This window comes from Taudactylus pleione, unplaced genomic scaffold (genome assembly GCF_031769625.1).
Source record: "Taudactylus pleione unplaced genomic scaffold, aTauple2 ptg000016l, whole genome shotgun sequence".
Classification (NCBI taxonomy): Eukaryota; Metazoa; Chordata; class Amphibia; order Anura; family Myobatrachidae; genus Taudactylus; species Taudactylus pleione.
In genome coordinates this window covers 16,432,452-16,460,277 of record NW_028284418.1, presented here as the reverse complement: position 1 = coordinate 16,460,277, position 27,826 = coordinate 16,432,452, and the positions used below count along the sequence as shown (strand labels likewise).

Sequence of the window (27,826 nt, the reverse complement as noted above, 5' to 3'; positions counted from 1 at the left end):
GATCTGTGAGCTATCCTAATAATATGCACATGTGGTAGCATGGCTGAGCGGTTTAAGGCGCTGGATTAAGGCTCCAGTCTCTTCGGAGACGTGGGTTCAAATCCCACTACTGCCATATTTATTATACAAAGAGTAGGCCAGTTATTGATGTCAAAGTGATTCTTTTTTTCCATTAGAAAGGATATTACCCAGCTGAAATTTGTTGGTGGAAGATTCCTCTAGCTACTCAACAGTTCATCATTGTTACAAGAGACTTCCCAAATGTTTTAAAAATGTTATCTGCTAACAGTCAAGATGAGCCAAAATTAAGTTGGCATGAAGTAATTAGAAGTAATATCATAACTAATATTTAATTACTGAGTTGTCTTATAAAATTAGAGATGGAAATGTTGGCAATGTGACTCATTGGTATAAATTGATGGATTTATATTCCGATTTCTCTAACTTTTCTATCACTCTGGATTTTAATCTCACAGCTGTCTATTTTAGGCATTTGAATAATACTTAAAAGTTGTTTGGATACATCAGTTGCGCTAAATGAAGGAAATTTGAAGTCAAATATAATCATTACTTGTTAAATGTACCTGGCTTCTTTTGCATTTTATCTCAGCTTTTCCTGACTTTGGGTAAAGTTTTGAATGACATTCCAGATATGAGAGCTAAAATATTTTAAAGTGTACAGCAGGTTGTAGGATGACAGAGCTATTCAAGCCGTTGGAATCAAATCCCACTGCTGCCATATTTATTCTCCAAGGAGAAGATCCAGTGATATATATCAAAGTGGTTTCCTAAAGTAGATAAGGTATAAAAGAAGCTAAATTTGGTTGGTGGAAGCACACCTTAAGCTGTCACATGCAGTAGTTTAAAACAATTTATCATCAACTGATGATTGATCAGATATTAACCAACTGAAAAGGAGAAGATCCAGTGACTTATATCAAAGTGGTTTCCTAAAGTAGATAAGGTATAAAAGAAGCTACATTTGGTTGGTGGAAGCACACCTTAAGCTGTCACATGCAGTAGTTCAAAACAATTTATCATCAATTCATGATTGATCAGATATTAACCAACTGAAAAAGGATGGTGATAGTATCCTGCATTAGTCACCGAGTTCTAAACCGTTCATCATAGTTGCAACAGTCTTCTCAAACCTTTAAAATACTGATATCTGCTAACAGTAAAGATATTCAAATTTTAATTTTGCATGAATTAATTATGTGCCCTATCAGAACTAATATTTTACAACTTCATGCATCTCAATTTCTTTTGTTATTTCAGTGAAAATACTTCATGCATCTCAATTTTTTTTGTTATTTCAATGAAAATAAACAAAATGCAATTCAATAAAAAATATGAATTTCTCATCGATTTTATGTTTAATAATGAACTTTCTTTTAACCTTTGCTGACATCTTTTCAATTAATACTTAAAAACAAAAAACCCTTTAATTTTGATGTTCTAGATCTGTGAGCTATCCTAATGAAATGCACATGTGGTAGCATGGCCGAGCAGTCTAAGGCGCTGGATTAAGGCTCCAGTCTCTTTGGAGGCGTGGGTTCAAATCCCACTGCTGCCATAAAGAGTATGCCAGTTATTGATGTCAAAGTGATTCTTTTTTTCCATTAGATAGGATATTACCCAGCTGAAATTTGTTGGTGAAAGATTCCTCTAGCTACTCAACAGTTCATCATTGTTACAAGAGACTTCCCAAATGTTTTAAAAATGTTATCTGCTAACAGTCAAGATGAGCCAAAATTAAGTTGGCATGAAGTAATTAGAAGTAATATCATAACTAATATTTAATTACTGAGTTGTCTTATCATACAATTAGAGATGGAAATGTTGGCAACGTGACTCATTGGTATAAATTGATGGATTTATATTCCGATTTCTCTAACTTTTCTATCACTCTGGATTTTAATCTCACAGCTGTCTATTTTAGGCATTTGAATAATACTTCAAAGTTGTTTGGATACATCAGTTGCGCTAAATGAAGGAAATTTGAAGTCAAATATAATCATTACTTGTTAAATGTACCTGGCTTCTTTTGCATTTTATCTCAGCTTTTCCTGACTTTGGGTAAAGTTTTGAATGACATTCCAGATATGAGAGCTAAAATATTTTAAAGTGTACAGCAGGTTGTAGGATGACAGAGCTATTCAAGCCGTTGGAATCAAATCCCACTGCTGCCATATTTATTCTCCAAGGAGAAGATCCAGTGATATATATCAAAGTTGTTTCCTAAAGTAGATAAGGTATAAAAGAAGCTAAATTTGGTTGGTGGAAGCACACCTTAAGCTGTCACATGCAGTAGTTTAAAACAATTTATCATCAACTGATGATTGATCAGATATTAACCAACTGAAAAGGAGAAGATCCAGTGACTTATATCAAAGTGGTTTCCTAAAGTAGATAAGGTATAAAAGAAGCTACATTTGGTTGGTGGAAGCACACCTTAAGCTGTCACATGCAGTAGTTCAAAACAATTTATCATCAATTCATGATTGATCAGATATTAACCAACTGAAAAAGGATGGTGATAGTATCCTGCATTAGTCACTGAGTTCTAAACCGTTCATCATAGTTGCAACAGTCTTCTCAAACCTTTAAAATACTGATATCTGCTAACAGTAAAGATATTCAAATTTTAATTTTGCATGAATTAATTATGTGCCCTATCAGAACTAATATTTTACAACTTCATGCATCTCAATTTCTTTTGTTATTTCAGTGAAAATAAACAAAATGCAATTCAATAAAAAATATGAATTTCTCATCGATTTTATGTTTAATAATGAACTTTCTTTTAACCTTTGCTGACATCTTTTCAATTAATACTTTAAAACAAAAAACCCTTTAATTTTGATGTTCTAGATCTGTGAGCTATCCTAAAGATAAGCACATGTGGTAGCATGGCCGAGCGGTCTACGGCGCTGGATTAAGGCTCCAGTCTCTTCGGAGGCATGGGTTCAAATCCCACTGCTGCCATATTTATTATACAAAGAATAGGCCAGTTATTGATGTCAAACTGATTCTTTTTTTCCATTAGAAAGGATATAACCCAGCTGAAATTTGTTGGTGGAAGATTCCTCTAGCTACTCAACAGTTCATCATTGTTACAAGAGACTTCCCAAATGTTTTAAAAATGTTATCTGCTAACAGTCAAGATGAGCCAAAATTAAGTTGGCATGAAGTAATTAGAAGTAATATCATAACTAATATTTAATTACTGAGTTGTCTTATAAAATTAGAGATGGAAATGTTGGCAATGTGACTCATTGGTATAAATTGATGGATTTATATTCCGATTTCTCTAACTTTTCTATCACTCTGGATTTTAATCTCACAGCTGTCTATTTTAGGCATTTGAATAATACTTAAAAGTTGTTTGGATACATCAGTTGCGCTAAATGAAGGAAATTTGAAGTCAAATATAATCATTACTTGTTAAATGTACCTGGCTTCTTTTGCATTTTATCTCAGCTTTTCCTGACTTTGGGTAAAGTTTTGAATGACATTCCAGATATGAGAGCTAAAATATTTTAAAGTGTACAGCAGGTTGTAGGATGACAGAGCTATTCAAGCCGTTGGAATCAAATCCCACTGCTGCCATATTTATTCTCCAAGGAGAAGATCCAGTGATATATATCAAAGTGGTTTCCTAAAGTAGATAAGGTATAAAAGAAGCTAAATTTGGTTGGTGGAAGCACACCTTAAGCTGTCACATGCAGTAGTTTAAAACAATTTATCATCAACTGATGATTGATCAGATATTAACCAACTGAAAAGGAGAAGATCCAGTGACTTATATCAAAGTGGTTTCCTAAAGTAGATAAGGTATAAAAGAAGCTACATTTGGTTGGTGGAAGCACACCTTAAGCTGTCACATGCAGTAGTTCAAAACAATTTATCATCAATTCATGATTGATCAGATATTAACCAACTGAAAAAGGATGGTGATAGTATCCTGCATTAGTCACCGAGTTCTAAACCGTTCATCATAGTTGCAACAGTCTTCTCAAACCTTTAAAATACTGATATCTGCTAACAGTAAAGATATTCAAATTTTAATTTTGCATGAATTAATTATGTGCCCTATCAGAACTAATATTTTACAACTTCATGCATCTCAATTTCTTTTGTTATTTCAGTGAAAATACTTCATGCATCTCAATTTTTTTTGTTATTTCAATGAAAATAAACAAAATGCAATTCAATAAAAAATATGAATTTCTCATCGATTTTATGTTTAATAATGAACTTTCTTTTAACCTTTGCTGACATCTTTTCAATTAATACTTAAAAACAAAAAACCCTTTAATTTTGATGTTCTAGATCTGTGAGCTATCCTAATGAAATGCACATGTGGTAGCATGGCCGAGCAGTCTAAGGCGCTGGATTAAGGCTCCAGTCTCTTTGGAGGCGTGGGTTCAAATCCCACTGCTGCCATAAAGAGTATGCCAGTTATTGATGTCAAAGTGATTCTTTTTTTCCATTAGATAGGATATTACCCAGCTGAAATTTGTTGGTGAAAGATTCCTCTAGCTACTCAACAGTTCATCATTGTTACAAGAGACTTCCCAAATGTTTTAAAAATGTTATCTGCTAACAGTCAAGATGAGCCAAAATTAAGTTGGCATGAAGTAATTAGAAGTAATATCATAACTAATATTTAATTACTGAGTTGTCTTATCATACAATTAGAGATGGAAATGTTGGCAACGTGACTCATTGGTATAAATTGATGGATTTATATTCCGATTTCTCTAACTTTTCTATCACTCTGGATTTTAATCTCACAGCTGTCTATTTTAGGCATTTGAATAATACTTCAAAGTTGTTTGGATACATCAGTTGCGCTAAATGAAGGAAATTTGAAGTCAAATATAATCATTACTTGTTAAATGTACCTGGCTTCTTTTGCATTTTATCTCAGCTTTTCCTGACTTTGGGTAAAGTTTTGAATGACATTCCAGATATGAGAGCTAAAATATTTTAAAGTGTACAGCAGGTTGTAGGATGACAGAGCTATTCAAGCCGTTGGAATCAAATCCCACTGCTGCCATATTTATTCTCCAAGGAGAAGATCCAGTGATATATATCAAAGTTGTTTCCTAAAGTAGATAAGGTATAAAAGAAGCTAAATTTGGTTGGTGGAAGCACACCTTAAGCTGTCACATGCAGTAGTTTAAAACAATTTATCATCAACTGATGATTGATCAGATATTAACCAACTGAAAAGGAGAAGATCCAGTGACTTATATCAAAGTGGTTTCCTAAAGTAGATAAGGTATAAAAGAAGCTACATTTGGTTGGTGGAAGCACACCTTAAGCTGTCACATGCAGTAGTTCAAAACAATTTATCATCAATTCATGATTGATCAGATATTAACCAACTGAAAAAGGATGGTGATAGTATCCTGCATTAGTCACTGAGTTCTAAACTGTTCATCATAGTTGCAACAGTCTTCTCAAACCTTTAAAATACTGATATCTGCTAACAGTAAAGATATTCAAATTTTAATTTTGCATGAATTAATTATGTGCCCTATCAGAACTAATATTTTACAACTTCATGCATCTCAATTTCTTTTGTTATTTCAGTGAAAATAAACAAAATGCAATTCAATAAAAAATATGAATTTCTCATCGATTTTATGTTTAATAATGAACTTTCTTTTAACCTTTGCTGACATCTTTTCAATTAATACTTTAAAACAAAAAACCCTTTAATTTTGATGTTCTAGATCTGTGAGCTATCCTAAAGATAAGCACATGTGGTAGCATGGCCGAGCGGTCTACGGCGCTGGATTAAGGCTCCAGTCTCTTCGGAGGCATGGGTTCAAATCCCACTGCTGCCATATTTATTATACAAAGAATAGGCCAGTTATTGATGTCAAACTGATTCTTTTTTTCCATTAGAAAGGATATAACCCAGCTGAAATTTGTTGGTGGAAGATTCCTCTAGCTACTCAACAGTTCATCATTGTTACAAGAGACTTCCCAAATGTTTTAAAAATGTTATCTGCTAACAGTCAAGATGAGCCAAAATTAAGTTGGCATGAAGTAATTAGAAGTAATATCATAACTAATATTTAATTACTGAGTTGTCTTATCATACAATTAGAGATGGAAATGTTGGCAACGTGACTCATTGGTATAAATTGATGGATTTATATTCGGATTTCTCTAACTTTCCTATCACTCTGGATTTTAATCTCACAGCTGTCTATTTTAGGCATTTGAATAATACTTCAAAGTTGTTTGGATTCATCAGTTGCGCTAAATGAAGGAAATTTGAAGTCAAATTTAATCATTACTTGTTAAATGTATCTGGCTTCTTTTGCATTTTATCTCAGCTTTTCCTGACTTTGGGTAAAGTTTTGAATGAAATTCCAGATATGAGAGCTAAAATATTTTAAAGTGTACAGCAGGTTGTAGGATGACAGAGCTATTCAAGCCACTGGAATCAAATCCCACTGCTGCCATATTTATTCTCCAAGGAGAAGATCCAGTGATATATACCAAAGTGGATAAGGTATAAAAGAAGCTAAATTTGGTTGGTGGAAGCACACCTTAAGCTGTCACATGCAGTAGTTTAAAACAATTTATCATCAACTGATGATTGATCAGATATTAACCAACTGAAAAGGAGAAGATCCAGTGACTTATATCAAAGTGGTTTCCTAAAGTATATATGGTATGAAAGAAGCTACATTTGGTTGGTGGAAGCACACCTTAAGCTGTCACATGCAGTAGTTCAAAACAATTTATCATCAATTCATGATTGATCAGATATTAACCAAATGAAAAAGGATGGTGATAGTATCCTGCATTAGTCACCGAGTTCTAAACAGTTCATCATAGTTGCAACAGTCTTCACAAACCTTTAAAATAATGATATCTGCTAACAGTAAAGATATTCAAATTTTAATTTTGCATGAAGTAATTATGTGCCCTATCAGAACTAATATATTACTACTTCATGCATCTCAATTTCTTTTGTTATTTCAATGAAAATAAACAAAATGCAATTCAATAAAAAATATGAATTTCTCATCGATTTTATGTTTAATAATGAACTTTCTTTTAACCTTTGCTGACATCTTTTCAATTAATACTTTAAAACAAAAAACCCTTTAATTTTGATGTTCTAGATCTGTGAGCTATCCTAAAGATATGCACATGTGGTAGCATGGCCGCGCGGTCTAAGGTGCTGGATTAAGGCTCCAGTCTCTTCGGAGGCGTGGGTTCAAATCCCTCTGCTGCCATATTTATTATACAAAGAGTAGGCCAGTTATTGATGTCAAACTGATTCTTTTTTTCCATTAGAAAGGATATTACCCAGCTGAAATTTGTTGGTGGAAGATTCCTCTAGCTACTCAACAGTTCATCATTGTTACAAGAGACTTCCCAAATGTTTTAAAAATGTTATCTGCTAACAGTCAAGATGAGCCAAAATTAAGTTGGCATGAAGTAATTAGAAGTAATATCATAACTAATATTTAATTACTGAGTTGTCTTATCATACAATTAGAGATGGAAATGTTGGCAACGTGACTCATTGGTATAAATTGATGGATTTATATTCCGATTTCTCTAACTTTCTTATCACTCTGGATTTTAATCTCACAGCTGTCTATTTTAGGCATTTGAATAATACTTCAAAGTTGTTTGGATTCATCAGTTGTGCTAAATGAAGGAAATTTGAAGTCAAGTATAATCATTACTTGTTAAATGTACCTGGCTTCTTTTGCATTTTATCTCAGCTTTTCCTGACTTTGGGTAAAGTTTTGAATGACATTCCAGATATGAGAGCTAAAATATTTTAAAGTGTACAGCAGGTTGTAGGATGACAGAGCTATTCAAGCCACTGGAATCAAATCCCACTGCTGCCATATTTATTCTCCAAGGAAAAGATCCTGGGATATATACCAAAGTGGTTTCCTAAAGTAGATAAGGTATAAAAGAAGCTAAATTTGGTTGGTGGAAGCACACCTTAAGCTGTCACATGCAGTAGTTTAAAACAATTTATCATCAACTGATGATTGATCAGATATTAACCAACTGAAAAGGAGAAGATCCAGTGACTTATATCAAAGTGGTTTCCTAAAGTATATAAGGTATAAAAGAAGCTACATTTGGTTGGTGGAAGCACACCTTAAGCTGTCACATGCAGTAGTTCAAAACAATTTATCATCAATTCATGATTGATCAGATATTAACCAACTGAAAAAGGATGGTGATAGTATCCTGCATTAGTCACCGAGTTCTAAACAGTTCATCATAGTTGCAACAGTCTTCTCAAACCTTTAAAATAATGATATCTGCTAACAGTAAAGATATTCAAATTTTAATTTTGCATGAAGTAATTATGTGCCCTATCAGAACTAATATTTTACTACTTCATGCATCTCAATTTCTTTTGTTATTTCAATGAAAATAAACAAAATGCAAATCAATAAAAAATATGAAATTCTCATCGATTTTATGTTTAATAATGAACTTTCTTTTAACCTTTGCTGACATCTTTTCAATTAATATTTTAAAACAAAAAACCCTTTAATTTTGATGTTCTAGATCTGTGAGCTATCCTAATGATATGCAAATGTGGTAGCATGGCCGAGCGGTCTAAGGCGCTGGATTAAGGCTCCAGTCTCTTCGGAGACGTGGGTTCAAATCCCACTGCTGCCATATTTATTATACAAAGAGTAGGCCAGTTATTGATGTCAAAGTGATTCTTTTTTTCCATTAGAAAGGATATTACCCAGCTGAAATTTGTTGGTGGAAGATTCCTCTAGCTACTCAACAGTTCATCATTGTTACAAGAGACTTCCCAAATGTTTTAAAAATGTTATCTGCTAACAGTCAAGATGAGCCAAAATTAAGTTGGCATGAAGTAATTAGAAGTAATATCATAACTAATATTTAATTACTGAGTTGTCTTATCATACAATTAGTGATGGAAATGTTGGCAACGTGACTCATTGGTATAAATTGATGGATTTATATTCCGATTTCTCTAACTTTCCTATCACTCTGGATTTTAATCTCACAACTGTCTATTTTAGGCATTTGAATAATACTTCAAAGTTGTTTGGATTCATCAGTTGTGCTAAATGAAGGAAATTTGAAGTCAAGTATAATCATTACTTGTTAAATGTACCTGGCTTCTTTTGCATTTTATCTCAGCTTTTCCTGACTTTGGGTAAAGTTTTGAATGACATTCCAGATATGAGAGCTAAAATATTTTAAAGTGTACAGCAGGTTGTAGGATGACAGAGCTATTCAAGCCACTGGAATCAAATCCCACTGCTGCCATATTTGTTCTCCAAGGAGAAGATCCAGTGATATATACCATAGTGGTTTCCTAAAGTAGATAAGGTATAAAAGAAGCTAAATTTGGTTGGTGGAAGCACACCTTAAGCTGTCACATGCAGTAGTTTAAAACAATTTATCATCAACTGATGATTGATCAGATATTAACCAACTGAAAAGGAGAAGATCCAGTGACTTATATCAAAGTGGTTTCCTAAAGTATATAAGGTATGAAAGAAGCTACATTTGGTTGGTGGAAGCACACCTTAAGCTGTCACATGCAGTAGTTCAAAACAATTTATCATCAATTCATGATTGATCAGATATTAACCAACTGAAAAAGGATGGTGATAGTATCCTGCATTAGTCACCGAGTTCTAAACCGTTCATCATAGTTGCAACAGTCTTCTCAAACCTTTAAAATACTGATATCTGCTAACAGTAAAGATATTCAAATTTTAATTTTGCATGAATTAATTATGTGCCCTATCAGAACTAATATTTTACAACTTCATGCATCTCAATTTCTTTTGTTATTTCAGTGAAAATACTTCATGCATCTCAATTTTTTTTGTTATTTCAATGAAAATAAACAAAATGCAATTCAATAAAAAATATGAATTTCTCATCGATTTTATGTTTAATAATGAACTTTCTTTTAACCTTTGCTGACATCTTTTCAATTAATACTTAAAAACAAAAAACCCTTTAATTTTGATGTTCTAGATCTGTGAGCTATCCTAATGATATGCACATGTGGTAGCATGGCCGAGCAGTCTAAGGCGCTGGATTAAGGCTCCAGTCTCTTTGGAGGCGTGGGTTCAAATCCCACTGCTGCCATATTTATTATACAAAGAGTATGCCAGTTATTGATGTCAAAGTGATTCTTTTTTTCCATTAGATAGGATATTACCCAGCTGAAATTTGTTGGTGAAAGATTCCTCTAGCTACTCAACAGTTCATCATTGTTACAAGAGACTTCCCAAATGTTTTAAAAATGTTATCTGCTAACAGTCAAGATGAGCCAAAATTAAGTTGGCATGAAGTAATTAGAAGTAATATCATAACTAATATTTAATTACTGAGTTGTCTTATCATACAATTAGAGATGGAAATGTTGGCAACGTGACTCATTGGTATAAATTGATGGATTTATATTCCGATTTCTCTAACTTTTCTATCACTCTGGATTTTAATCTCACAGCTGTCTATTTTAGGCATTTGAATAATACTTCAAAGTTGTTTGGATACATCAGTTGCGCTAAATGAAGGAAATTTGAAGTCAAATATAATCATTACTTGTTAAATGTACCTGGCTTCTTTTGCATTTTATCTCAGCTTTTCCTGACTTTGGGTAAAGTTTTGAATGACATTCCAGATATGAGAGCTAAAATATTTTAAAGTGTACAGCAGGTTGTAGGATGACAGAGCTATTCAAGCCGTTGGAATCAAATCCCACTGCTGCCATATTTATTCTCCAAGGAGAAGATCCAGTGATATATATCAAAGTTGTTTCCTAAAGTAGATAAGGTATAAAAGAAGCTACATTTGGTTGGTGGAAGCACACCTTAAGCTGTCACATGCAGTAGTTCAAAACAATTTATCATCAATTCATGATTGATCAGATATTAACCAACTGAAAAAGGATGGTGATAGTATCCTGCATTAGTCACTGAGTTCTAAACCGTTCATCATAGTTGCAACAGTCTTCTCAAACCTTTAAAATACTGATATCTGCTAACAGTAAAGATATTCAAATTTTAATTTTGCATGAATTAATTATGTGCCCTATCAGAACTAATATTTTACAACTTCATGCATCTCAATTTCTTTTGTTATTTCAGTGAAAATAAACAAAATGCAATTCAATAAAAAATATGAATTTCTCATCGATTTTATGTTTAATAATGAACTTTCTTTTAACCTTTGCTGACATCTTTTCAATTAATACTTTAAAACAAAAAACCCTTTAATTTTGATGTTCTAGATCTGTGAGCTATACTAAAGATAAGCACATGTGGTAGCATGGCCGAGTGGTCTACGGCGCTGGATTAAGGCTCCAGTCTCTTCGGAGGCGTGGGTTCAAATCCCACTGCTGCCATATTTATTATACAAAGAATAGGCCAGTTATTGATGTCAAACTGATTCTTTTTTTCCATTAGAAAGGATATAACCCAGCTGAAATTTGTTGGTGGAAGATTCCTCTAGCTACTCAACAGTTCATCATTGTTACAAGAGACTTCCCAAATGTTTTAAAAATGTTATCTGCTAACAGTCAAGATGAGCCAAAATTAAGTTGGCATGAAGTAATTAGAAGTAATATCATAACTAATATTTAATTACTGAGTTGTCTTATCATACAATTAGAGATGGAAATGTTGGCAACGTGACTCATTGGTATAAATTGATGGATTTATATTCGGATTTCTCTAACTTTCCTATCACTCTGGATTTTAATCTCACAGCTGTCTATTTTAGGCATTTGAATAATACTTCAAAGTTGTTTGGATTCATCAGTTGCGCTAAATGAAGGAAATTTGAAGTCAAATTTAATCATTACTTGTTAAATGTATCTGGCTTCTTTTGCATTTTATCTCAGCTTTTCCTGACTTTGGGTAAAGTTTTGAATGAAATTCCAGATATGAGAGCTAAAATATTTTAAAGTGTACAGCAGGTTGTAGGATGACAGAGCTATTCAAGCCACTGGAATCAAATCCCACTGCTGCCATATTTATTCTCCAAGGAGAAGATCCAGTGATATATACCAAAGTGGATAAGGTATAAAAGAAGCTAAATTTGGTTGGTGGAAGCACACCTTAAGCTGTCACATGCAGTAGTTTAAAACAATTTATCATCAACTGATGATTGATCAGATATTAACCAACTGAAAAGGAGAAGATCCAGTGACTTATATCAAAGTGGTTTCCTAAAGTATATAAGGTATGAAAGAAGCTACATTTGTTTGGTGGAAGCACACCTTAAGCTGTCACATGCAGTAGTTCAAAACAATTTATCATCAATTCATGATTGATCAGATATTAACCAAATGAAAAAGGATGGTGATAGTATCCTGCATTAGTCACCGAGTTCTAAACAGTTCATCATAGTTGCAACAGTCTTCACAAACCTTTAAAATAATGATATCTGCTAACAGTAAAGATATTCAAATTTTAATTTTGCATGAAGTAATTATGTGCCCTATCAGAACTAATATTTTACTACTTCATGCATCTCAATTTCTTTTGTTATTTCAATGAAAATAAACAAAATGCAATTCAATAAAAAATATGAATTTCTCATCGATTTTATGTTTAATAATGAACTTTCTTTTAACCTTTGCTGACATCTTTTCAATTAATACTTTAAAACAAAAAACCCTTTAATTTTGATGTTCTAGATCTGTGAGCTATCCTAAAGATATGCACATGTGGTAGCATGGCCGCGCGGTCTAAGGTGCTGGATTAAGGCTCCAGTCTCTTCGGAGGCGTGGGTTCAAATCCCTCTGCTGCCATATTTATTATACAAAGAGTAGGCCAGTTATTGATGTCAAACTGATTCTTTTTTTCCATTAGAAAGGATATTACCCAGCTGAAATTTGTTGGTGGAAGATTCCTCTAGCTACTCAACAGTTCATCATTGTTACAAGAGACTTCCCAAATGTTTTAAAAATGTTATCTGCTAACAGTCAAGATGAGCCAAAATTAAGTTGGCATGAAGTAATTAGAAGTAATATCATAACTAATATTTAATTACTGAGTTGTCTTATCATACAATTAGAGATGGAAATGTTGGCAACGTGACTCATTGGTATAAATTGATGGATTTATATTCCGATTTCTCTAACTTTCTTATCACTCTGGATTTTAATCTCACAGCTGTCTATTTTAGGCATTTGAATAATACTTCAAAGTTGTTTGGATTCATCAGTTGTGCTAAATGAAGGAAATTTGAAGTCAAGTATAATCATTACTTGTTAAATGTACCTGGCTTCTTTTGCATTTTATCTCAGCTTTTCCTGACTTTGGGTAAAGTTTTGAATGATATTCCAGATATGAGAGCTAAAATATTTTAAAGTGTACAGCAGGTTGTAGGATGACAGAGCTATTCAAGCCACTGGAATCAAATCCCACTGCTGCCATATTTATTCTCCAAGGAAAAGATCCTGGGATATATACCAAAGTGGTTTCCTAAAGTAGATAAGGTATAAAAGAAGCTAAATTTGGTTGGTGGAAGCACACCTTAAGCTGTCACATGCAGTAGTTTAAAACAATTTATCATCAACTGATGATTGATCAGATATTAACCAACTGAAAAGGAGAAGATCCAGTGACTTATATCAAAGTGGTTTCCTAAAGTATATAAGGTATAAAAGAAGCTACATTTGGTTGGTGGAAGCACACCTTAAGCTGTCACATGCAGTAGTTCAAAACAATTTATCATCAATTCATGATTGATCAGATATTAACCAACTGAAAAAGGATGGTGATAGTATCCTGCATTAGTCACCGAGTTCTAAACAGTTCATCATAGTTGCAACAGTCTTCTCAAACCTTTAAAATAATGATATCTGCTAACAGTAAAGATATTCAAATTTTAATTTTGCATGAAGTAATTATGTGCCCTATCAGAACTAATATTTTACTACTTCATGCATCTCAATTTCTTTTGTTATTTCAATGAAAATAAACAAAATGCAATTCAATAAAAAATATGAAATTCTCATCGATTTTATGTTTAATAATGAACTTTCTTTTAACCTTTGCTGACATCTTTTCAATTAATATTTTAAAACAAAAAACCCTTTAATTTTGATGTTCTAGATCTGTGAGCTATCCTAATGATATGCAAATGTGGTAGCATGGCCGAGCGGTCTAAGGCGCTGGATTAAGGCTCCAGTCTCTTCGGAGACGTGGGTTCAAATCCCACTGCTGCCATATTTATTATACAAAGAGTAGGCCAGTTATTGATGTCAAAGTGATTCTTTTTTTCCATTAGAAAGGATATTACCCAGCTGAAATTTGTTGGTGGAAGATTCCTCTAGCTACTCAACAGTTCATCATTGTTACAAGAGACTTCCCAAATGTTTTAAAAATGTTATCTGCTAACAGTCAAGATGAGCCAAAATTAAGTTGGCATGAAGTAATTAGAAGTAATATCATAACTAATATTTAATTACTGAGTTGTCTTATCATACAATTAGTGATGGAAATGTTGGCAACGTGACTCATTGGTAAAAATTGATGGATTTATATTCCGATTTCTCTAACTTTCCTATCACTCTGGATTTTAATCTCACAACTGTCTATTTTAGGCATTTGAATAATACTTCAAAGTTGTTTGGATTCATCAGTTGTGCTAAATGAAGGAAATTTGAAGTCAAGTATAATCATTACTTGTTAAATGTACCTGGCTTCTTTTGCATTTTATCTCAGCTTTTCCTGACTTTGGGTAAAGTTTTGAATGACATTCCAGATATGAGAGCTAAAATATTTTAAAGTGTACAGCAGGTTGTAGGATGACAGAGCTATTCAAGCCACTGGAATCAAATCCCACTGCTGCCATATTTATTCTCCAAGGAAAAGATCCTGGGATATATACCAAAGTGGTTTCCTAAAGTAGATAAGGTATAAAAGAAGCTAAATTTGGTTGGTGGAAGCACACCTTAAGCTGTCACATGCAGTAGTTTAAAACAATTTATCATCAACTGATGATTGATCAGATATTAACCAACTGAAAATGAGAAGATCCAGTGACTTATATCAAAGTGGTTTCCTAAAGTATATAAGGTATGAAAGAAGCTACATTTGGTTGGTGGAAGCACACCTTAAGCTGTCACATGCAGTAGTTCAAAACAATTTATCATCAATTCATGATTGATCAGATATTAACCAACTGAAAAAGGATGGTGATAGTATCCTGCATTAGTCACCGAGTTCTAAACCGTTCATCATAGTTGCAACAGTCTTCTCAAACCTTTAAAATACTGATATCTGCTAACAGTAAAGATATTCAAATTTTAATTTTGCATGAATTAATTATGTGCCCTATCAGAACTAATATTTTACAACTTCATGCATCTCAATTTCTTTTGTTATTTCAGTGAAAATACTTCATGCATCTCAATTTTTTTTGTTATTTCAATGAAAATAAACAAAATGCAATTCAATAAAAAATATGAATTTCTCATCGATTTTATGTTTAATAATGAACTTTCTTTTAACCTTTGCTGACATCTTTTCAATTAATACTTAAAAACAAAAAACCCTTTAATTTTGATGTTCTAGATCTGTGAGCTATCCTAATGATATGCACATGTGGTAGCATGGCCGAGCAGTCTAAGGCGCTGGATTAAGGCTCCAGTCTCTTTGGAGGCGTGGGTTCAAATCCCACTGCTGCCATATTTATTATACAAAGAGTATGCCAGTTATTGATGTCAAAGTGATTCTTTTTTTCCATTAGATAGGATATTACCCAGCTGAAATTTGTTGGTGAAAGATTCCTCTAGCTACTCAACAGTTCATCATTGTTACAAGAGACTTCCCAAATGTTTTAAAAATGTTATCTGCTAACAGTCAAGATGAGCCAAAATTAAGTTGGCATGAAGTAATTAGAAGTAATATCATAACTAATATTTAATTACTGAGTTGTCTTATCATACAATTAGAGATGGAAATGTTGGCAACGTGACTCATTGGTATAAATTGATGGATTTATATTCCGATTTCTCTAACTTTTCTATCACTCTGGATTTTAATCTCACAGCTGTCTATTTTAGGCATTTGAATAATACTTCAAAGTTGTTTGGATACATCAGTTGCGCTAAATGAAGGAAATTTGAAGTCAAATATAATCATTACTTGTTAAATGTACCTGGCTTCTTTTGCATTTTATCTCAGCTTTTCCTGACTTTGGGTAAAGTTTTGAATGACATTCCAGATATGAGAGCTAAAATATTTTAAAGTGTACAGCAGGTTGTAGGATGACAGAGCTATTCAAGCCGTTGGAATCAAATACCACTGCTGCCATATTTATTCTCCAAGGAGAAGATCCAGTGATATATATCAAAGTTGTTTCCTAAAGTAGATAAGGTATAAAAGAAGCTAAATTTGGTTGGTGGAAGCACACCTTAACCTGTCACATGCAGTAGTTTAAAACAATTTATCATCAACTGATGATTGATCAGATATTAACCAACTGAAAAGGAGAAGATCCAGTGACTTATATCAAAGTGGTTTCCTAAAGTAGATAAGGTATAAAAGAAGCTACATTTGGTTGGTGGAAGCACACCTTAAGCTGTCACATGCAGTAGTTCAAAACAATTTATCATCAATTCATGATTGATCAGATATTAACCAACTGAAAAAGGATGGTGATAGTATCCTGCATTAGTCACTGAGTTCTAAACCGTTCATCATAGTTGCAACAGTCTTCTCAAACCTTTAAAATACTGATATCTGCTAACAGTAAAGATATTCAAATTTTAATTTTGCATGAATTAATTATGTGCCCTATCAGAACTAATATTTTACAACTTCATGCATCTCAATTTCTTTTGTTATTTCAGTGAAAATAAACAAAATGCAATTCAATAAAAAATATGAATTTCTCATCGATTTTATGTTTAATAATGAACTTTCTTTTAACCTTTGCTGACATCTTTTCAATTAATACTTTAAAACAAAAAACCCTTTAATTTTGATGTTCTAGATCTGTGAGCTATCCTAAAGATAAGCACATGTGGTAGCATGGCCGAGCGGTCTACGGCGCTGGATTAAGGCTCCAGTCTCTTCGGAGGCGTGGGTTCAAATCCCACTGCTGCCATATTTATTATACAAAGAATAGGCCAGTTATTGATGTCAAACTGATTCTTTTTTTCCATTAGAAAGGATATAACCCAGCTGAAATTTGTTGGTGGAAGATTCCTCTAGCTACTCAACAGTTCATCATTGTTACAAGAGACTTCCCAAATGTTTTAAAAATGTTATCTGCTAACAGTCAAGATGAGCCAAAATTAAGTTGGCATGAAGTAATTAGAAGTAATATCATAACTAATATTTAATTACTGAGTTGTCTTATCATACAATTAGAGATGGAAATGTTGGCAACGTGACTCATTGGTATAAATTGATGGATTTATATTCCGATTTCTCTAACTTTCCTATCACTCTGGATTTTAATCTCACAGCTGTCTATTTTAGGCATTTGAATAATACTTCAAAGTTGTTTGGATTCATCAGTTGCGCTAAATGAAGGAAATTTGAAGTCAAATTTAATCATTACTTGTTAAATGTATCTGGCTTCTTTTGCATTTTATCTCAGCTTTTCCTGACTTTGGGTAAAGTTTTGAATGAAATTCCAGATATGAGAGCTAAAATATTTTAAAGTGTACAGCAGGTTGTAGGATGACAGAGCTATTCAAGCCACTGGAATCAAATCCCACTGCTGCCATATTTATTCTCCAAGGAGAAGATCCAGTGATATATACCAAAGTGGATAAGGTATAAAAGAAGCTAAATTTGGTTGGTGGAAGCACACCTTAAGCTGTCACATGCAGTAGTTTAAAACAATTTATCATCAACTGATGATTGATCAGATATTAACCAACTGAAAAGGAGAAGATCCAGTGACTTATATCAAAGTGGTTTCCTAAAGTATATAAGGTATGAAAGAAGCTACATTTGGTTGGTGGAAGCACACCTTAAGCTGTCACATGCAGTAGTTCAAAACAATTTATCATCAATTCATGATTGATCAGATATTAACCAAATGAAAAAGGATGGTGATAGTATCCTGCATTAGTCACCGAGTTCTAAACAGTTCATCATAGTTGCAACAGTCTTCACAAACCTTTAAAATAATGATATCTGCTAACAGTAAAGATATTCAAATTTTAATTTTGCATGAAGTAATTATGTGCCCTATCAGAACTAATATTTTACTACTTCATGCATCTCAATTTCTTTTGTTATTTCAATGAAAATAAACAAAATGCAATTCAATAAAAAATATGAATTTCTCATCGATTTTATGTTTAATAATGAACTTTCTTTTAACCTTTGCTGACATCTTTTCAATTAATACTTTAAAACAAAAAACCCTTTAATTTTGATGTTCTAGATCTGTGAGCTATCCTAAAGATATGCACATGTGGTAGCATGGCCGCACAGTCTAAGGTGCTGGATTAAGGCTCCAGTCTCTTCGGAGACGTGGGTTCAAATCCCTCTGCTGCCATATTTATTATACAAAGAGTAGGCCAGTTATTGATGTCAAACTGATTCTTTTTTTCCATTAGAAAGGATATTACCCAGCTGAAATTTGTTGGTGGAAGATTCCTCTAGCTACTCAACAGTTCATCATTGTTACAAGAGACTTCCCAAATGTTTTAAAAATGTTATCTGCTAACAGTCAAGATGAGCCAAAATTAAGTTGGCATGAAGTAATTAGAAGTAATATCATAACTAATATTTAATTACTGAGTTGTCTTATCATACAATTAGAGATGGAAATGTTGGCAACGTGACTCATTGGTATAAATTGATGGATTTATATTCCGATTTCTCTAACTTTCTTATCACTCTGGATTTTAATCTCACAGCTGTCTATTTTAGGCATTTGAATAATACTTCAAAGTTGTTTGGATTCATCAGTTGTGCTAAATGAAGGAAATTTGAAGTCAAATATAATCATTACTTGTTAAATGTACCTGGCTTCTTTTGCATTTTATCTCAGCTTTTCCTGACTTTGGGTAAAGTTTTGAATGACATTCCAGATATGAGAGCTAAAATATTTTAAAGTGTACAGCAGGTTGTAGGATGACAGAGCTATTCAAGCCACTGGAATCAAATCCCACTGCTGCCATATTTATTCTCCAAGGAAAAGATCCTGGGATATATACCAAAGTGGTTTCCTAAAGTAGATAAGGTATAAAAGAAGCTAAATTTGGTTGGTGGAAGCACACCTTAAGCTGTCACATGCAGTAGTTTAAAACAATTTATCATCAACTGATGATTGATCAGATATTAACCAACTGAAAAGGAGAAGATCCAGTGACTTATATCAAAGTGGTTTCCTAAAGTATATAAGGTATGAAAGAAGCTACATTTGGTTGGTGGAAGCACACCTTAAGCTGTCACATGCAGTAGTTCAAAACAATTTATCATCAATTCATGATTGATCAGATATTAACCAACTGAAAAAGGATGGTGATAGTATCCTGCATTAGTCACCGAGTTCTAAACCGTTCATCATAGTTGCAACAGTCTTCTCAAACCTTTAAAATACTGATATCTGCTAACAGTAAAGATATTCAAATTTTAATTTTGCATGAATTAATTATGTGCCCTATCAGAACTAATATTTTACAACTTCATGCATCTCAATTTCTTTTGTTATTTCAGTGAAAATACTTCATGCATCTCAATTTTTTTTGTTATTTCAATGAAAATAAACAAAATGCAATTCAATAAAAAATATGAATTTCTCATCGATTTTATGTTTAATAATGAACTTTCTTTTAACCTTTGCTGACATCTTTTCAATTAATACTTAAAAACAAAAAACCCTTTAATTTTGATGTTCTAGATCTGTGAGCTATCCTAATGATATGCACATGTGGTAGCATGGCCGAGCAGTCTAAGGCGCTGGATTAAGGCTCCAGTCTCTTTGGAGGCGTGGGTTCAAATCCCACTGCTGCCATATTTATTATACAAAGAGTATGCCAGTTATTGATGTCAAAGTGATTCTTTTTTTCCATTAGATAGGATATTACCCAGCTGAAATTTGTTGGTGAAAGATTCCTCTAGCTACTCAACAGTTCATCATTGTTACAAGAGACTTCCCAAATGTTTTAAAAATGTTATCTGCTAACAGTCAAGATGAGCCAAAATTAAGTTGGCATGAAGTAATTAGAAGTAATATCATAACTAATATTTAATTACTGAGTTGTCTTATCATACAATTAGAGATGGAAATGTTGGCAACGTGACTCATTGGTATAAATTGATGGATTTATATTCCGATTTCTCTAACTTTTCTATCACTCTGGATTTTAATCTCACAGCTGTCTATTTTAGGCATTTGAATAATACTTCAAAGTTGTTTGGATACATCAGTTGCGCTAAATGAAGGAAATTTGAAGTCAAATATAATCATTACTTGTTAAATGTACCTGGCTTCTTTTGCATTTTATCTCAGCTTTTCCTGACTTTGGGTAAAGTTTTGAATGACATTCCAGATATGAGAGCTAAAATATTTTAAAGTGTACAGCAGGTTGTAGGATGACAGAGCTATTCAAGCCGTTGGAATCAAATCCCACTGCTGCCATATTTATTCTCCAAGGAGAAGATCCAGTGATATATATCAAAGTTGTTTCCTAAAGTAGATAAGGTATAAAAGAAGCTAAATTTGGTTGGTGGAAGCACACCTTAACCTGTCACATGCAGTAGTTTAAAACAATTTATCATCAACTGATGATTGATCAGATATTAACCAATTGAAAAGGAGAAGATCCAGTGACTTATATCAAAGTGGTTTCCTAAAGTAGATAAGGTATAAAAGAAGCTACATTTGGTTGGTGGAAGCACACCTTAAGCTGTCACATGCAGTAGTTCAAAACAATTTATCATCAATTCATGATTGATCAGATATTAACCAACTGAAAAAGGATGGTGATAGTATCCTGCATTAGTCACTGAGTTCTAAACCGTTCATCATAGTTGCAACAGTCTTCTCAAACCTTTAAAATACTGATATCTGCTAACAGTAAAGATATTCAAATTTTAATTTTGCATGAATTAATTATGTGCCCTATCAGAACTAATATTTTACAACTTCATGCATCTCAATTTCTTTTGTTATTTCAGTGAAAATAAACAAAATGCAATTCAATAAAAAATATGAATTTCTCATCGATTTTATGTTTAATAATGAACTTTCTTTTAACCTTTGCTGACATCTTTTCAATTAATACTTTAAAACAAAAAACCCTTTAATTTTGATGTTCTAGATCTGTGAGCTATCCTAAAGATAAGCACATGTGGTAGCATGGCCGAGCGGTCTACGGCGCTGGATTAAGGCTCCAGTCTCTTCGGAGGCGTGGGTTCAAATCCCACTGCTGCCATATTTATTATACAAAGAATAGGCCAGTTATTGATGTCAAACTGATTCTTTTTTTCCATTAGAAAGGATATAACCCAGCTGAAATTTGTTGGTGGAAGATTCCTCTAGCTACTCAACAGTTCATCATTGTTACAAGAGACTTCCCAAATGTTTTAAAAATGTTATCTGCTAACAGTCAAGATGAGCCAAAATTAAGTTGGCATGAAGTAATTAGAAGTAATATCATAACTAATATTTAATTACTGAGTTGTCTTATCATACAATTAGAGATGGAAATGTTGGCAACGTGACTCATTGGTATAAATTGATGGATTTATATTCGGATTTCTCTAACTTTCCTATCACTCTGGATTTTAATCTCACAGCTGTCTATTTTAGGCATTTGAATAATACTTCAAAGTTGTTTGGATTCATCAGTTGCGCTAAATGAAGGAAATTTGAAGTCAAATTTAATCATTACTTGTTAAATGTATCTGGCTTCTTTTGCATTTTATCTCAGCTTTTCCTGACTTTGGGTAAAGTTTTGAATGAAATTCCAGATATGAGAGCTAAAATATTTTAAAGTGTACAGCAGGTTGTAGGATGACAGAGCTATTCAAGCCACTGGAATCAAATCCCACTGCTGCCATATTTATTCTCCAAGGAGAAGATCCAGTGATATATACCAAAGTGGATAAGGTATAAAAGAAGCTAAATTTGGTTGGTGGAAGCACACCTTAAGCTGTCACATGCAGTAGTTTAAAACAATTTATCATCAACTGATGATTGATCAGATATTAACCAACTGAAAAGGAGAAGATCCAGTGACTTATATCAAAGTGGTTTCCTAAAGTATATAAGGTATGAAAGAAGCTACATTTGGTTGGTGGAAGCACACCTTAAGCTGTCACATGCAGTAGTTCAAAACAATTTATCATCAATTCATGATTGATCAGATATTAACCAAATGAAAAAGGATGGTGATAGTATCCTGCATTAGTCACCGAGTTCTAAACAGTTCATCATAGTTGCAACAGTCTTCACAAACCTTTAAAATAATGATATCTGCTAACAGTAAAGATATTCAAATTTTAATTTTGCATGAAGTAATTATGTGCCCTATCAGAACTAATATTTTACTACTTCATGCATCTCAATTTCTTTTGTTATTTCAATGAAAATAAACAAAATGCAATTCAATAAAAAATATGAATTTCTCATCGATTTTATGTTTAATAATGAACTTTCTTTTAACCTTTGCTGACATCTTTTCAATTAATACTTTAAAACAAAAAACCCTTTAATTTTGATGTTCTAGATCTGTGAGCTATCCTAAAGATATGCACATGTGGTAGCATGGCCGCGCGGTCTAAGGTGCTGGATTAAGGCTCCAGTCTCTTCGGAGGCGTGGGTTCAAATCCCTCTGCTGCCATATTTATTATACAAAGAGTAGGCCAGTTATTGATGTCAAACTGATTCTTTTTTTCCATTAGAAAGGACATTACCCAGCTGAAATTTGTTGGTGGAAGATTCCTCTAGCTACTCAACAGTTCATCATTGTTACAAGAGACTTCCCAAATGTTTTAAAAATGTTATCTGCTAACAGTCAAGATGAGCCAAAATTAAGTTGGCATGAAGTAATTAGAAGTAATATCATAACTAATATTTAATTACTGAGTTGTCTTATCATACAATTAGAGATGGAAATGTTGGCAACGTGACTCATTGGTATAAATTGATGGATTTATATTCCGATTTCTCTAACTTTCTTATCACTCTGGATTTTAATCTCACAGCTGTCTATTTTAGGCATTTGAATAATACTTCAAAGTTGTTTGGATTCATCAGTTGTGCTAAATGAAGGAAATTTGAAGTCAAGTATAATCATTACTTGTTAAATGTACCTGGCTTCTTTTGCATTTTATCTCAGCTTTTCCTGACTTTGGGTAAAGTTTTGAATGACATTCCAGATATGAGAGCTAAAATATTTTAAAGTGTACAGCAGGTTGTAGGATGACAGAGCTATTCAAGCCACTGGAATCAAATCCCACTGCTGCCATATTTATTCTCCAAGGAAAAGATCCTGGGATATATACCAAAGTGGTTTCCTAAAGTAGATAAGGTATAAAAGAAGCTAAATTTGGTTGGTGGAAGCACACCTTAAGCTGTCACATGCAGTAGTTTAAAACAATTTATCATCAACTGATGATTGATCAGATATTAACCAACTGAAAAGGAGAAGATCCAGTGACTTATATCAAAGTGGTTTCCTAAAGTATATAAGGTATAAAAGAAGCTACATTTGGTTGGTGGAAGCACACCTTAAGCTGTCACATGCAGTAGTTCAAAACAATTTATCATCAATTCATGATTGATCAGATATTAACCAACTGAAAAAGGATGGTGATAGTATCCTGCATTAGTCACCGAGTTCTAAACAGTTCATCATAGTTGCAACAGTCTTCTCAAACCTTTAAAATAATGATATCTGCTAACAGTAAAGATATTCAAATTTTAATTTTGCATGAAGTAATTTTGTGCCCTATCAGAACTAATATTTTACTACTTCATGCATCTCAATTTCTTTTGTTATTTCAATGAAAATAAACAAAATGCAATTCAATAAAAAATATGAATTTCTCATCGATTTTATGTTTAATAATGAACTTTCTTTTAACCTTTGCTGACATCTTTTCAATTAATACTTAAAAACAAAAAACCCTTTAATTTTGATGTTCTAGATCTGTGAGCTATCCTAATGATATGCACATGTGGTAGCATGGCCGAGCAGTCTAAGGCGCTGGATTAAGGCTCCAGTCTCTTTGGAGGCATGGGTTCAAATCCCACTGCTGCCATATTTATTATACAAAGAGTATGCCAGTTATTGATGTCAAAGTGATTCTTTTTTTCCATTAGATAGGATATTACCCAGCTGAAATTTGTTGGTGAAAGATTCCTCTAGCTACTCAACAGTTCATCATTGTTACAAGAGACTTCCCAAATGTTTTAAAAATGTTATCTGCTAACAGTCAAGATGAGCCAAAATTAAGTTGGCATGAAGTAATTAGAAGTAATATCATAACTAATATTTAATTACTGAGTTGTCTTATCATACAATTAGAGATGGAAATGTTGGCAACGTGACTCATTGGTATAAATTGATGGATTTATATTCCGATTTCTCTAACTTTTCTATCACTCTGGATTTTAATCTCACAGCTGTCTATTTTAGGCATTTGAATAATACTTCAAAGTTGTTTGGATACATCAGTTGCGCTAAATGAAGGAAATTTGAAGTCAAATATAATCATTACTTGTTAAATGTACCTGGCTTCTTTTGCATTTTATCTCAGCTTTTCCTGACTTTGGGTAAAGTTTTGAATGACATTCCAGATATGAGAGCTAAAATATTTTAAAGTGTACAGCAGGTTGTAGGATGACAGAGCTATTCAAGCCGTTGGAATCAAATCCCACTGCTGCCATATTTATTCTCCAAGGAGAAGATCCAGTGATATATATCAAAGTTGTTTCCTAAAGTAGATAAGGTATAAAAGAAGCTAAATTTGGTTGGTGGAAGCACAACTTAAGCTGTCACATGCAGTAGTTTAAAACAATTTATCATCAACTGATGATTGATCAGATATTAACCAACTGAAAAGGAGAAGATCCAGTGACTTATATCAAAGTGGTTTCCTAAAGTAGATAAGGTATAAAAGAAGCTACATTTGGTTGGTGGAAGCACACCTTAAGCTGTCACATGCAGTAGTTCAAAACAATTTATCATCAATTCATGATTGATCAGATATTAACCAACTGAAAAAGGATGGTGATAGTATCCTGCATTAGTCACTGAGTTCTAAACCGTTCATCATAGTTGCAACAGTCTTCTCAAACCTTTAAAATACTGATATCTGCTAACAGTAAAGATATTCAAATTTTAATTTTGCATGAATTAATTATGTGCCCTATCAGAACTAATATTTTACATCTTCATGCATCTCAATTTCTTTTGTTATTTCAGTGAAAATAAACAAAATGCAATTCAATAAAAAATATGAATTTCTCATCGATTTTATTTTTAATAATGAACTTTCTTTTAACCTTTGCTGATATCTTTTCAATTAATACTTTAAAACAAAAAACCCTTTAATTTTGATGTTCTAGATCTGTGAGCTATCCTAAAGATAAGCACATGTGGTAGCATGGCCGAGCGGTCTACGGTGCTGGATTAAGGCTCCAGTCTCTTCGGAGGCGTGGTTTCAAATCCCACTGCTGCCATATTTATTATACAAAGAATAGGCCAGTTATTGATGTCAAACTGATTCTTTTTTTCCATTAGAAAGGATATAACCCAGCTGAAATTTGTTGGTGGAAGATTCCTCTAGCTACTCAACAGTTCATCATTGTTACAAGAGACTTCCCAAATGTTTTAAAAATGTTATCTGCTAACAGTCAAGATGAGCCAAAATTAAGTTGGCATGAAGTAATTAGAAGTAATATCATAACTAATATTTAATTACTGAGTTGTCTTATCATACAATTAGATATGGAAATGTTGGCAACGTGACTCATTGGTATAAATTGATGGATTTATATTCGGATTTCTCTAACTTTCCTATCACTCTGGATTTTAATCTCACAGCTGTCTATTTTAGGCATTTGAAAAATACTTCAAAGTTGTTTGGATTCATCAGTTGCGCTAAATGAAGGAAATTTGAAGTCAAATATAATCATTACTTGTTAAATGTACCTGGCTTCTTTTACATTTTATCTCAGCTTTTCATGACTTTGGGTAAAGTTTTGAATGACATTCCAGATATGAGAGCTAAAATATTTTAAAGTGTACAGCAGGTTGTAGGATGACAGAGCTATTCAAGCCACTGGAATCAAATCCCACTGCTGCCATATTTATTCTCCAAGGAGAAGATCCAGTGATATATACCAAAGTGGATAAGGTATAAAAGAAGCTAAATTTGGTTGGTGGAAGCACACCTTAAGCTGTCACATGCAGTAGTTTAAAACAATTTATCATCAACTGATGATTGATCAGATATTAACCAACTGAAAAGGAGAAGATCCAGTGACTTATATCAAAGTGGTTTCCTAAAGTATATAAGGTATGAAAGAAGCTACATTTGGTTGGTGGAAGCACACCTTAAGCTGTCACATGCAGTAGTTCAAAACAATTTATCATCAATTCATGATTGATCAGATATTAACCAACTGAAAAAGGATGGTGATAGTATCCTGCATTAGTCACCGAGTTCTAAACCGTTCATCATAGTTGCAACAGTCTTCTCAAACCTTTAAAATACTGATATCTGCTAACAGTAAAGATATTCAAATTTTAATTTTGCATGAATTAATTATGTGCCCTATCAGAACTAATATTTTACAACTTCATGCATCTCAATTTCTTTTGTTATTTCAGTGAAAATACTTCATGCATCTCAATTTTTTTTGTTATTTCAATGAAAATAAACAAAATGCAATTCAATAAAAAATATGAATTTCTCATCGATTTTATGTTTAATAATGAACTTTCTTTTAACCTTTGCTGACATCTTTTCAATTAATACTTAAAAACAAAAAACCCTTTAATTTTGATGTTCTAGATCTGTGAGCTATCCTAATGATATGCACATGTGGTAGCATGGCCGAGCAGTCTAAGGCGCTGGATTAAGGCTCCAGTCTCTTTGGAGGCGTGGGTTCAAATCCCACTGCTGCCATATTTATTATACAAAGAGTATGCCAGTTATTGATGTCAAAGTGATTCTTTTTTTCCATTAGATAGGATATTACCCAGCTGAAATTTGTTGGTGAAAGATTCCTCTAGCTACTCAACAGTTCATCATTGTTACAAGAGACTTCCCAAATGTTTTAAAAATGTTATCTGCTAACAGTCAAGATGAGCCAAAATTAAGTTGGCATGAAGTAATTAGAAGTAATATCATAACTAATATTTAATTACTGAGTTGTCTTATCATACAATTAGAGATGGAAATGTTGGCAACGTGACTCATTGGTATAAATTGATGGATTTATATTCCGATTTCTCTAACTTTTCTATCACTCTGGATTTTAATCTCACAGCTGTCTATTTTAGGCATTTGAATAATACTTCAAAGTTGTTTGGATACATCAGTTGCGCTAAATGAAGGAAATTTGAAGTCAAATATAATCATTACTTGTTAAATGTACCTGGCTTCTTTTACATTTTATCTCAGCTTTTCCTGACTTTGGGTAAAGTTTTGAATGACATTCCAGATATGAGAGCTAAAATATTTTAAAGTGTACAGCAGGTTGTAGGATGACAGAGCTATTCAAGCCGTTGGAATCAAATCCCACTGCTGCCATATTTATTCTCCAAGGAGAAGATCCAGTGATATATATCAAAGTTGTTTCCTAAAGT

The 27,826-nt window shown here is 33.0% G+C and overlaps 12 non-coding genes across 12 annotated transcripts; all 12 read left to right on the top strand.

Annotated features, from left to right (window-relative positions):
* The first annotated feature begins 1,494 nt into the window (after positions 1-1,494).
* On the top strand, positions 1,495-1,576 carry TRNAL-AAG (transfer RNA leucine (anticodon AAG)). Its single transcript has one exon. It is a non-coding gene; the product is annotated as a tRNA-Leu (tRNA).
* Positions 1,577-4,367: 2,791 nt separating this feature from the next.
* On the top strand, positions 4,368-4,449 carry TRNAL-AAG (transfer RNA leucine (anticodon AAG)). Its single transcript has one exon. It is a non-coding gene; the product is annotated as a tRNA-Leu (tRNA).
* Positions 4,450-8,612: 4,163 nt separating this feature from the next.
* Positions 8,613-8,694, top strand: TRNAL-AAG (transfer RNA leucine (anticodon AAG)). The gene has a single exon. It is a non-coding gene; the product is annotated as a tRNA-Leu (tRNA).
* A 1,382-nt stretch (positions 8,695-10,076) lies between these two features.
* On the top strand, positions 10,077-10,158 carry TRNAL-AAG (transfer RNA leucine (anticodon AAG)). The gene has a single exon. It is a non-coding gene; the product is annotated as a tRNA-Leu (tRNA).
* Positions 10,159-11,337: 1,179 nt separating this feature from the next.
* Positions 11,338-11,419, top strand: TRNAL-AAG (transfer RNA leucine (anticodon AAG)). The gene has a single exon. It is a non-coding gene; the product is annotated as a tRNA-Leu (tRNA).
* Positions 11,420-14,170: 2,751 nt separating this feature from the next.
* TRNAL-AAG (transfer RNA leucine (anticodon AAG)) lies at positions 14,171-14,252 on the top strand. The gene has a single exon. It is a non-coding gene; the product is annotated as a tRNA-Leu (tRNA).
* A 1,382-nt stretch (positions 14,253-15,634) lies between these two features.
* Positions 15,635-15,716, top strand: TRNAL-AAG (transfer RNA leucine (anticodon AAG)). Its single transcript has one exon. It is a non-coding gene; the product is annotated as a tRNA-Leu (tRNA).
* Positions 15,717-17,057: 1,341 nt separating this feature from the next.
* TRNAL-AAG (transfer RNA leucine (anticodon AAG)) lies at positions 17,058-17,139 on the top strand. Its single transcript has one exon. It is a non-coding gene; the product is annotated as a tRNA-Leu (tRNA).
* Positions 17,140-19,931: 2,792 nt separating this feature from the next.
* Positions 19,932-20,013, top strand: TRNAL-AAG (transfer RNA leucine (anticodon AAG)). Its single transcript has one exon. It is a non-coding gene; the product is annotated as a tRNA-Leu (tRNA).
* A 1,341-nt stretch (positions 20,014-21,354) lies between these two features.
* On the top strand, positions 21,355-21,436 carry TRNAL-AAG (transfer RNA leucine (anticodon AAG)). Its single transcript has one exon. It is a non-coding gene; the product is annotated as a tRNA-Leu (tRNA).
* A 2,751-nt stretch (positions 21,437-24,187) lies between these two features.
* Positions 24,188-24,269, top strand: TRNAL-AAG (transfer RNA leucine (anticodon AAG)). The gene has a single exon. It is a non-coding gene; the product is annotated as a tRNA-Leu (tRNA).
* A 2,792-nt stretch (positions 24,270-27,061) lies between these two features.
* Positions 27,062-27,143, top strand: TRNAL-AAG (transfer RNA leucine (anticodon AAG)). Its single transcript has one exon. It is a non-coding gene; the product is annotated as a tRNA-Leu (tRNA).
* The last annotated feature ends 683 nt before the right edge of the window (positions 27,144-27,826 follow it).